This window comes from Mytilus californianus, unplaced genomic scaffold, assembly GCF_021869535.1.
Source record: "Mytilus californianus isolate M0D057914Y unplaced genomic scaffold, xbMytCali1.0.p SCAF_29, whole genome shotgun sequence".
Lineage (NCBI taxonomy): Eukaryota > Metazoa > Mollusca > Bivalvia > Mytilida > Mytilidae > Mytilus > Mytilus californianus.
Genome location: NW_026262678.1, coordinates 1,173,906 through 1,186,807, shown reverse-complemented (window position 1 = coordinate 1,186,807; position 12,902 = coordinate 1,173,906).

The window sequence follows — 12,902 nt, the reverse complement described above, 5'->3', positions numbered from 1 at the left end:
TATTTTTTCATTTGGGATTTTAACATTTGTAATGGTTGTGTGCTATGAACTTCTTTCAACTTACATCGGTATGATATGAGGAAAAGATAAAACCTGTTATTAGATTTAAATAACTTAAAAAAACATATGTATTGAATTCCTAAAACAAGACGATTTCTGCGAACTAACCCGATTAGAAGAAAATCATTGTTAAATTCAAACTATTATTAGTATAATGTTACATAAGCAAAATCCATTGTGTGTTTAAAAACTGGTTAACTATCAAACAAAACAAGGTATGGTATTCAAACAATTAAAGATCATAAAGATTCAAATCATCAGTTGAAATCTATGTTTGTGCTCTCCATATTTTTATTCAATATTAAATCCATATTGTCAACCATTATTCCCTGTTTGTACTTCTGCTAAATAAAAATATTTGTCTACAGACATTGTATCAGGCATACATGAAACTACACCGTTCATAATGCCATATAAATTTACGATAAATGTGATCAGATATCATGATCGTACAACAAAATTTTTATAGGTATATCCACCTTATAATTCCAATTACATAATGACGTAGCTCAGGGTGCAAAAACATATGACCTTCTTTTTCTTCTCCTTTAATGAATCCGAACCTCTTTCCAGGATCATCTTTCAAGTAACAGGAAATTTTAAACCTGCTTAGATTCCTAACCTTAGCCTGAATTGCGTAAGGTCACGTAATTTGTCAATGATGATTGAGTTTTCCTATACACACGCTAGGATTGTCGTAGCGATTTTCGGCAAAACTTGTAGAAATGTTGCTTTTCAACTCCATGTTTGATTTGGTTTTCCAACTGTTTTACTTCCAGTGCCATTTAAAGTTTTATGTCGACGAAATGCACGTCCAAGTGATAACCTGGTATCTTTGAAAAAATTTGACAACAACTTGGTTAATGTCACTGCTTCTGGACTCCTCTTGTCCGATGATATCACCAGACAAGTAGTCAACACTTTTGTAGATTTGTTCATTTTCTTTAAATTTACTGTTTTGTGAAATTTAGAATGATTTCAAACACTAAGGTGTTCCTGAAACAAAGCATATACTGCCTTATGAAAATAAGGCGATGTGATATGGTTACCCATGAGACAGCTATCCACTAAGGTCAAAATGAAGTGGAAGTAAGTAATTTAAGCCTTTATTTTGTACAACTGTTCTTTGAACATTTTTTGTATTCTTGTCTTTTAATTTTTGCTAATGTGCTTTGTCTATATGCCTTTTTGTGCTTCTTTGTTACATATTTATTTGTTTTTATATTGATTAAGATTATAACACAATGTTGACTTATGTACCCCTATCTTTGAAATGTTTGCCTATTATGTCTGTTTGTTTTGTTCACACATCGTTTTCAATATAATGGAATTTGATGTGACTGTCATACAAGTGAGAGGTTTAGCTAGCTATAAAACCAGGTTTAATCCACCATTTTCTACAAAAGAAAATGTCTGTATCAATTCAGGAATATGACAATTGTTATCCATTCGTTTGATGTGTTTGAAGTTTTCATTTTGCCATTTGATTAGGAACTTTCCGTTTTGAATTTTCCTCGGAGTTCAGTATTTTTGTGATTTTACTTTTTCTTATTTCAATGCTTTTGAACTTCGTATTTGGTTTTGCCTCCCATTTGTTTGAGCTCGGGTGTCATTGAAGAGTCTTACGCATATAAGAAAATGATATTTGTTAATATTTCTAAACACAATCTTATCGTTTATAAAACATTCAACTGTTGTATAGTATTATAAACTTCTGTGTATACCCTGGTATAGATTCGAGGTAAAAGTTGTATCAAAATTTTGGAAATTGTTTTTTAAATTAGGGAAGACCTCTACCTTGTGCGTAGTTCGGAATCCTTGTCCAGCTTGGGCTATAACTTAAGTAGTTTTCTTACAATTTTTCGAACCTGCGACATTTATGTCGTAGAATCAAGATATAGCAATTCTAGATTCCGTTGTCGACGTCGTCAACGTTAAGGTTCGATCTGTTGTTCAGTTTTTTAGACATCAATAAATTTGTCATTCTTTTAGGAAGTTTGATTAAATTTGGACCGAACTTTTTTCATTACCAAAAACAGTTTCCAGAGCATAATTGTTTTTTTTTACTGAACTGATAAATGGATTAAGTGTATTAACAGTCAACATTTATATACAGTATAACTTTGTCAAACCTTCATGGGATTTTATTAAGCTTGGACTGAAGCTTCTTTGTGGTCAACAGAATCCAGAGCAAAATAATAAAATATTCTTTTTTTAATTTTTCTTTTTTATAAATTGATTCAATCCTTACAATTAACAATACACGTTCAAACTAACAACAGCAATCGCAGGTGAGACATAGAAGTTTCCCAGAACCCTTTACGAATTTTCAATTTTATTCAGTCTTCAATTTTTTTTTTAAGATGTGGATTTTCAAATGTTTTGGTGTCGAGCATCACTAATAAAATTGAGAATGGAAATGAGGAATATGTCAAAGAGACAACAACCCGACCAAAGAGCAGACAACAGCCGAAGGCCACCAATGGATCTTCAATGCAGCGAGAAAATTCCGCACCCGGAGGTGGTCCTCTGCTGGCCCCTAAATAAAAATGTGTGCTAGTTCAGTGAAAATGGACATCACACTAAACTCCAAAACATATAAATGAACTAAAATTAAAAAAACATACAAGACTCACAAAGGCCATAGGCTCCTGACTTGGGACAGGCGCAAAAATGCGGCGGGGTTAAACATGTTTTGTGAGATCTCAACCCTCCCCCTATACCTCTAGTCTTATATTGTTCTTGTTTTTCATTGAAAAAAATATGTTTAGATAATGTCGAAAAAAATGTTTGTCCCTAGAACACCGTTTACCAAACACACTCAAAAAATAAATGATCGGTACCTAATTAATTCTACAAGAATATGTAGGAAAGCGAAGTTCTAATGATATTTTTCTTTGTTGCCTGTTTTACTACCTACTTTGTCACTTTGACGTTCAGTTTTAGATAAGTCATCTCTCCGTACCTACTATGAGCGGTTTGTTACAATATGTCTAAACAATGTCGATATAAACAAACACAACAAATGTTCTGAATTGACACTTAACATAACTATACAACTTAAATAACGAGGTCCAATTTGTTAGCCGGTATGACGTAAAAACAAAGAATCAAAGAATTCTACTTTTTACATGAAAATTCAAATTCAAGTTCAAATGTTTATTGCCATATAAACGCCAAACAGTATGTTCGTTGTTGTTCTGCATAGATTATCTAAGCCGTATTTGGCACAACTTTTTTTGGAATTTGGGTTCTCAATGCTCTTCAACTTTGTACTTGTTTGGCTTTATAACTATTTTGATCTGAGCGTCACTGATGAGTCTTATGAGGACGAAACGCGCGTTTTGCGTATTAAAATTATAAGCCTGGTAACTTTGATAACTATTTGCATGTTGTTTCAATTATTATATTATTTGTTTGTGTGTTCCTCTCAGTGTTATAAATGTTTTTGCGTGTGTTTGTGCTGTATTTCTGTCACGTAGTATTTAAGCGATATTTTTAAAAATTGCCAGAAAACGGGAGGTTTGGCATGCCATTAAACCAGGTTCAACCAACCATTTTTTCTTAAAATGTCCTGTAACAAGTCAGAATATGACATATTTGTTATCAAATAGTTCGTTTCTATTTGTGTTGGCGTTTGTTTTTGTTGCGCTTCGGTGTTCCTGTTGTTCCTTTGTTTTCTTCTTATAGTTAATGTGTTTCCCTCGGTTTTAGTTTGTAACCCGGATTTGTTTTTTTCTCAATCGATTTACTACTTTTGTGATAAATACAAATTAAGTATATTACTAATATAGGATAATAGTGCTGATTGAAGACAATTCACATGATACCGGAGACATAGATAGCAAACAATCTGTGATGAAATTAAAAAAATGGGCTAAGAGAAACAGTTAAGTACAGATCTGTTTATATTGAAACCACATCCTACGAAAAAAAGGTTGATAGATAGGAGCAATTGTAATCTTTTGAAAGCAGTAGGGAAAGAAAGGGAATTTGTGTCAATATCAGGGTATATCATGAAACGGGGAAATGTATATAGAAATGTTTCAAATGACAATTACAATCACAACTATAATCGTGGGTCTAGACAAAACGGTAAAGCTACAGACAGTAGGAACACATATAATTATAATAATATACAAAGCGAACAATGCCGTGCCCTTATTAATGGTAAGAGATATTAGTACCGATGTTGGTTATGGAACATACATGGATGTATAAAGAATGTAAATAGCGATAAAAAGTTTTAAACTGATGCATGTTTTCGTATATATCCTTTTAATATCTACATATGATAGGATTGTAGAAACACATTTGGTAAATAAAAGTATTTCTTTAGATAAATATAAATTGTTCGGCGATAAACGCAAGCAGATATATACACTCGTTCAAGGAAAGTTTGGCGAATTAGTTAAAGAGAATGCATTGCCTATTTGCAGCATTGATATATTGTGAATTTGTTGATATAATTATGAATATTGAGATGAATGTGAAGTTAAACAAAAATATAACAAAAAATGACGTTTCGATAAAATGATGAACAAACCGTAAAATAGAATCAGTATTTACATCGTACCAAAATAAACATTAACTAGATATAAGAGGATGTGGTATGAGCACCAATGAGACAACTGTCCATCCAAATCACAATATGTGAAAGTAAACCATTATAGGTCAAAGTACGGCCTTCAACATGGAGCTTAGGGCCACATCGAACAGCAAGCTATAAAGGGCCACAACAATGACTAGGGTAAAACCATTCAAACAGAAAAACCAGCGGTCTAGCCTATATAAAAAAACGAGAAACGCTTTATACATTCAGGTCTAAAGTTTACTTTCTCCGACAATATCGTCATTTGCATGGAACAATTAGGTAAATTTTCCCTTAACTTTCTAAACATCATCTATGAGGGACTTTTTTAGAATTTAACCAACTCTTTCAAATTATTAACATGCCTGACTGTCACTTCGGAAAAACATAATTTCAATTTGAATGTTTTGCATGCAATTATGTTGATATCTGTGGGTCACATTTAAGTGGAGTGCCTTTCTATTAATTTTAGTTTGGTTTTTTTTCAATCGATTTATGACTTTTGAACAGCGGTTTGCTACAGTAACTGTTGCCTTTATATTTCGAAAACGACCAACTAATGATTCCCGTCCTCATAATCATAATCAAGGCAACTACATTTTTCATCGACCACTTATCTTTTATGGGACTGGAGGAGGTAGTTTCTTTTTTTTACTATAGAGCCAACATTATAATTAGAAAGTATGTATCCTCTGTCAGTTTAAACATATTTATCTATAGTGGATTGGGAAACAAGTTATTGCAACTTATACTAATTTCCACTTTGCGGGTGCGAGTGCTGCCTTGTAGCGGCATTAACCTGCTCTTTTTCGAAATCTACAAGGGTGTCTGTTACGTGCAAGAGATATTGCTCTCTCTTAACACGGGTCAGCCATTTATCGTCCCCATCCGACGGACTATCATTGTTTGTCAAGACCATACTTGCAAATGGTGTCAAGATACTAGTATAGCAAAAAAATCAGTCCTCTGTTCAATACTAAGCATACAGACAAAAATAATGGAAGATAATTTTGTGAAGTCGTGGTTCAGGAGATATTTACAACAAAGAAATATTGGATACAGTTGGAAAAAAAACTGTTTAATGAAACAGTACCCTTACTTTTAGTCATTGATATGTATCTAAGGCGACGTTTTAAATGTAAAAAAGTATAATTCACAGAAACAGGAGAATAGTGTCGGAGAAATCTGAATCTTACGCTGCTGATTAGAATCGAATGAAATTGACAGTTCACCCGTTCGGCCCTAATATTTTTCAACGCCATTTTTCAGCACTGCTTTTGGGCTTTTAGGTGGCGGCCAGTTTTTATTGGTGGAGGAAGCCGTAGTGCCCGGAGAAAACCACCGACCTCCGATAGGGAAACTGACAATCCTAGTCAATTAAGATTGGAGTAGAGTGCCCGCACGAGCGGGGTTCGAACTCACAACCTCAGTGTTGACTGGCTAGTGATTACAGTCCCTAATAAGCTTATCTATTATTGTGATTGATAAGTATATATTCTGGTACCAGCCTGAATTATGAATACACGACAATTCCCTTGAAATCGAGGTACAATTGGGCAAGTGTAGAAACAAAGAGTGTGGACAGAGTAATAATTTGGACACAGTAAGGAGTTGGATACGGTTAATGCATTTTATTCTATTTCTTTAAAGAGACGAGGGTTTACACATTAAAAAGGGGAGGGTTCCGGATGTCGGGTGCCTGTGGTTACACATAAAATCAGTTGTTACTGGATTTTTTTTATGACATCTATAAAACGTAAAACACAAGTGTTTAACTCAATGAGCTCAATGAGCTCAACATGTATGTATATGCATGTACTTATAACACATACATAGACATGTACTCATTAAACATCACTTATACCTGCTTCTTTCAATTAACCTAAGTAATGGTAATAATACTAAATATCTAAAATGTATCAGATCTCACCTGTTCAAATTAAATTGGCGCAAATGAAAACATTGATTTGGCGCAAGTAAAAAAAAATATATTTTCAAAAATGTTTTGTTCTTAACTAACATCTCCAATGGATATCTCAATTAGAACACATAATTACATTAAATAAACCTAATTACTTGTTTCAATAGTTTCACTACTACTGCCTTTAAATAACTTTTATACTTGTTTAATATAACAGTATCCTTGATTGCAATTATATGTAGAAGAGGGGCGAAAGATACCAGAGGGACAGTCAATCTCATAGATCGAAAATAAACTGACAACGCCCTGGCTAAAAAGACAAACAGACAAATAATAGTACACAAGACACAACATTGAAAACTAAGGACTAAGCAACACGAACCCCACCAATCTGATACTATCTTATTTTATATACCAAAGGTTCTAATAAATTATCATCATATAAACAGATTATTCGTCCTTGTTTTTTTTAGCATATTTAAATTATCAAGCAATACTGAGTCATCTAAAATTGTTAAAAGGGAAAACGGTATAGTAGTTATTCATCCATAGGCGACAATGCTAACCCTGGGCAAACAGTTGTGTATGATATTTACGAAAGCCTTTAACGGCCATCCTAATTTACTTTGTCAAATTGGATATAACAAATTAATAATTTGGTATAACAGATTATCAATTTGATAAAACAAATTATCAATTTGATATAACAAGTTATCTATTTGATATAACAATCTTTCGAATTTGTAACAAATTATGAGAATTTGATAAAACAATTTATCAATTTGATAAATAAAGATAATAACATGGCATTTTTCATATCAGACCCCTTATCAGTCCTAGGTCATTATATCAGCCCGAGAGCCGACAGGCTCGAGGGATGATTTTGACCATGGGCTGATAAAGAATCTGATATGAAAAAGGACATGGTATGTTCTTTTTATCATATACTACAGCAGAAGACTTACAGACAAGAACTTTTTAAACTTTATGAAATTCATTTATTATATTATTTGTTTTGCATTTTTTGATAATATATTTTCCTGTTTCCTAATATTTGTGTTTTTTTTTTATTCTACTTAGTTATGGTTTTTTTTACTAAAATGTACCACCGAGGTTTATATTCCGGAATTTACAGAATGACGTCGAAATGCTTTGCATTACCAATTAACGTTGAAGAAAGGCATGCGATAATAACCGAATGCAGTTGATAACGAAAGTCATATCACAATGAGTTAGTGACACATCTCCATTAATCCCGATAGGGAGTGTACACGGATTCCACTGTACCCTAGCAGCTCACGAGGTTTGCTCCGTAAACGGAGGTTTCTACGTACATACATACATACATACACGGCTAAGACATTTCTTCAAATCAAATGAAAAAATATATGTACAATTTATAGTTTTATCAAGGGGTACAATTATACCAATATTTTCTACAAGTATATGATAAAACAGATTATCAATTTGACATAAAACATTATAAATTTGATTTAACAAATTATTAACTTGACATAATGGGTTATCAATTTGATATATTTGACTGTTTATCTGACGTCCAGTGACAAATATGTAATGCATATTCATAACTCTGTTAACAAGTATAATGTTTCTGAAACTCACCCCTCCCCTTTTATCCTTTATTTGGAAAGTTTTTTGGACAAGTTTATCTATTTAGTACATGGGACCTGGTGTCTTAGAACGAACAAATATAAGAAAGAAAAAGGGTCATATTTGATTAATTTATATTGCATTTTTTCAAATCAGAACGAAATGAATAATTGAGATATTTGTGTTCCTTTCGTAAAATAGCCTGGTATGTTCCTTTATCAATTATTAAAAGAAAAATGGAAGGCTGAACTAAAGGATGTTTAATTGATCCTTGCATGATACATTATCAATACCTATTTTTGATTTGGAAACATTATATTCAAGATAAAGACCAACGCGCAAGATCTAGAATGTGTAATTATAGGTTAAGGATCGCGGATCATGAGCAATGCAAAAACATTTAGGTCTTTATCTCTTAACAGTTTTAGCGTTTCACTTCTGTATCCTTTACGTCAAATAGAGGAGAAAAACCACAGTCCTTGCATTTGTAATTTGATATATCAAACTCATATTTTTTGTTATATCAAATTGGTAAATTGTTATATCATATTCACATTTTTTGATATATCACATTGACAAATTGTTTTCTCCAATTCTTGTTCGATTTATCTGACCTGTTAATTATTTTTATTTAATGAACGCGTGGTTCATTCGGTCTCAGAATGAACGCGTGGTTCATTCGGTCTCAGTTTGTTATTGGTCAAAATTCGATTAAGATATCAAATTTTCTTGCTTTCCCCCCCCTATTGTGACGTCATAAAAAAGGCGACCGTGCCTGATTACGTCACATAAAAAGAAAACATCTTTTTGCAGGATTATAATTGTCTGCATATCGTCTTAAAATCATTAAAAAACAGATTCCACCACCGAATCTCGTGCAATACGATATTTGTCCACTCTCGACAGTTAAACTTTTTAAATATTTCAAATGCTCTGCGAGCCTCGCGTTTTAAATTTAAAAATTTAACTATCTCGAGTGGATAAATATCGTATGATACTGAGGGTAGTAAAGGGGGTACCTTCATGACGAATAACAGTAAAAGTTCTTGCCAAATGACGTTAACGGTAATTTTAGTGCATGACGATACAATGTACACTTTCTTTTAGACGATAAAAATTTCGACTGATTTTGACGCATCACGTTAATTTTTTTCCAAAAATGACGCTAACGATAATTATTTGATACCTCTGGCGAATCACGATAAGGATATTTTGACGAATCACGGTATAATTTTAACCGATTCGACGTAAACGGAACCTAAAAAATGACCGGAAATTCCAATAAGCATCTATATGGAATACAAAAATAATCCTTTAAATACTCATAATTTTGCTTGAAGGTATTTTTTTTTATCCCAGCCATATGTCTCTATTCTAGAGCATTAATCTTTAAAAAGAAATGGGGATTCTAACTCCCGTAACACTCAACCTTGACCTGCTGATCCATATTAGTGTAATGAATGTGGTTTAGGTAGTCTCCCTTTAATTGTTTCAGATTAGTATTTTCTTAGTTAAATGTTTATTTTATGTTAAATTTGATCTAGACAGGCTAAAATACAAAGTAGCGTTAATAATTTAACTATAAAATTATTTAAATTTCATATTACTTTATATATTTGATGAATATTAATTCATTCAAGTTTTCTTCAAAACCATATTTTTATTTATATCTTTGAAATTGATAAGATTTTCCTTATCACTTGATCAGGAGTTGCTACGGTGGGGTGAAAACCACTCCCCACAATGTATATATGAGCCGGCAGTGTAGCACTGCTACCTTTCTCTATATACCAGCTCGCCGGAATGAATCAGATATAGAACGGAATTGCTCACTTGATGAGGAAAGCATGAGACTTTGCACAGTAGTTCTTGGTTGTATACCCTTTGATTTCAACTATGGACCCACTCAGAAAAAATCCAATATGGCTGCCATTTTCAAGATGGCGGAAAAACGTTATGAATATCAAGATTGTCCGCAAGGTATTCTATATAATTTCGGAAATTAAAGTAATGATTCTTTAAAAATTGTCTTCATGTTCTTGAATTTGTTATCAATTGATTTTAAAATATAAATAAAATAGTTTGGTTATTTCTAGAACGCATACATTTGCAAATATGGCTGCATATACAAAAACAAATAGTGAAAATCAAAATGTTAATCAATATGTAACATGTTATTGTAATTGTTCTTTAATCGCTTTCAGCTTTAATGGTTGGAATGAAATAGGTTGAAGTGAGTCGATTGAACATTGATATAGGTCGGTTAAATGTGGTGGCATATTAGGTAACTTATCTGAACTTTGAGGCAGTGCCGAGGGCACCTTGTCTCGTGTCTCTTCAATGCCACGTCTTACGTCACTTATCGGGTTTTCATCTGCCGTACCCACTATATCGTGAAATTATTCTATGTCACCAATAGGTGTACATTTCTTCAGGCGGATGTGACGATTGCCATCATTTAAAACGGTTAAGGGACAACTTTTTCCTTTTCCAACTATGTTCGAAACCAATACGCAACTAGTCAGCGGGCATGGTTCTAGAATGAACTCCTGGTCAACACTTTTATTAGTTTTGATGGTAACAGTCATTTCAGAGTTTGGCGGAACTGTGATGGTTCGTTTTATGCAAACTTGCTGAATTGAAATCTCACCTCCACTGTTAACAAATGCCGCATTAATCACTTTGTTGTTGATGGTAAGTGTGGGAGTACTCAGATTTATCACTGCGCCCAGTGTGTCCAAAATATCTAGCCCAAGTATAACATCGTCTGTTAACAGCGCTTTGCACACATCTCATTGTATGTTTACTCTATCAATGTCGAGAGAGGTGTTCTTTATAATCTTCCCAGTAACCAGCTGTTCACCCAAACCACGTAGCGTTACGGTCTCCAAATCTTCATTATCTGCTGGAATTAATTTCTCTTTCACTAATGTTATCATTGCAGCAGTGTCCACAATCATGCTCACATTCTGGTCATATATAGTACCTCGTACTGCTAGGCTTTTTCCAATGGTTCGTCTGATGACAATATCAGACGAGGACGTGGACCTCTGTTCGGTTTGTCATGAGGTGATGTTTCATGGCCAATAGACTTGGGAGTCGAGCGTTGGCCTACTGGCCCGACCCGTTGCTGTTTAAAGACTCCGTTGTTGGGGTTGCGCTTTGATTTGCTCTGTATCCTGGTGAAGGTGACCGTTGCCTGAAATAACCGAGATTTTTGGAGTTTGTCCGTGGAGATGTTGACCGTTGTCTTTAGGGACTATATGATCTCTGGCTTGGTGGGGGTGTTGTTGGTCGATAGGCATTAAACTTGGATGTATTTCTATCTGGCGATCTACCGCGATTATATTGCTCAGGGGATCTTCCACGTGTATATTGATCCGGTGATCTTCCATTGATCTGGTGATCTTCGACGATTAAATTGATCAGAAGGCCCAAGGTTATATTGATCGGCCAATCCACGGTTACGCTGATTAGTTGAAAGCATAACATCAGCTAGTTTTGTGACAATTTGAGTGAGATTACGCACCTCATTTTCCAAAGGACTGCTCATATTCTCTCTATCGGTCGGTGATAATGCGCCATCAGCAAAGAAAACTTGCCGATGGGCATAATTGGCACTTATTGATCCATATATCGCCATCTGGTTGGCTATTGAGGTTTATCAATTGTTTTAACGCCTTGTTGATCGTTTCTGGGTTCCTCTCTATTACTTGCCTTGCAGAATCTTTGTCTTTATATCCTCGGAGAAATGCTTCGGTTCCAATCTGGTCTGATCGTCTTTCTTGCTGAAGCGCTGCTTCAGTGCTTTTCTTAAGGCCTTGGAATCATCATCTGTGTTTACCTTGCGAGCGTACTCCAAGGCAACATCGGCCAGGCAATCTAGGAGCGTACACACCTTTTTCCTGTTTTCCCATTGTCGTCTACCGGAAGGTTCAAATTGGTAAATGAACGCCTCCCAAGTTATGGATCCTCTTCCATTGAATATTTGCATTTTTGGGAGCTGTGGGCTTCGGCTCCCGTCCCTTGCACCAGAATTTTCTTGCCATCGGGTATATTCTCTCTCCAGAGAGGAGTCTGAAGAAGAGCTGTTGCCACGCTCTTTTGGTTTCCTCTGCCTTTTCCTGGATCGGTCAGTGGAGTCAGCTTGCTGTTGTGGCAAGCCTGTTAGAGCTCCAGGAGCTGACGAGGTTGTCATAATTGGAGTCATAAATGTGGGAGGAGGAGGATTTGCCATTGACTCGACAGGGATGGTACTGTTAGTAGGCACTGCAGTCAGCATTAGAGAAACTTGATAGGATCCACTTGCAGCCAATTGTTTCTGTAATGGTGTGCTGCTCTGAACCAAATATGATTGACTCATTGTAGGTGGTAAGTGTGCGTAAGAAGACACATAAGCCATTTGCTGGTATCCTTGATCAGTACTAGAGGTTTCTAGTATGTTCTTAAATGGAGGTTGTTGTTGAATAATTTGAACTGTCTCATGCAGGGCCAAGGGCCCTGACATAGGACTTCCGACTTTAGGTGAAGACACCAAATTTGCCTTCAACAGAGTTGGTTCGGTTGATGGTTCATGCGAACTAATTGGGGAAAGACCCAAGGCAGGGAGTTTGTTATGTATTTTTGGTGTACTTGCGTTGTACTGGTTAAGGTCAAATGTTGGCTTAGATGATGTGTCCATTGCAGAAATTTTCACTTCTTTATTTCGCTTGTCCACTA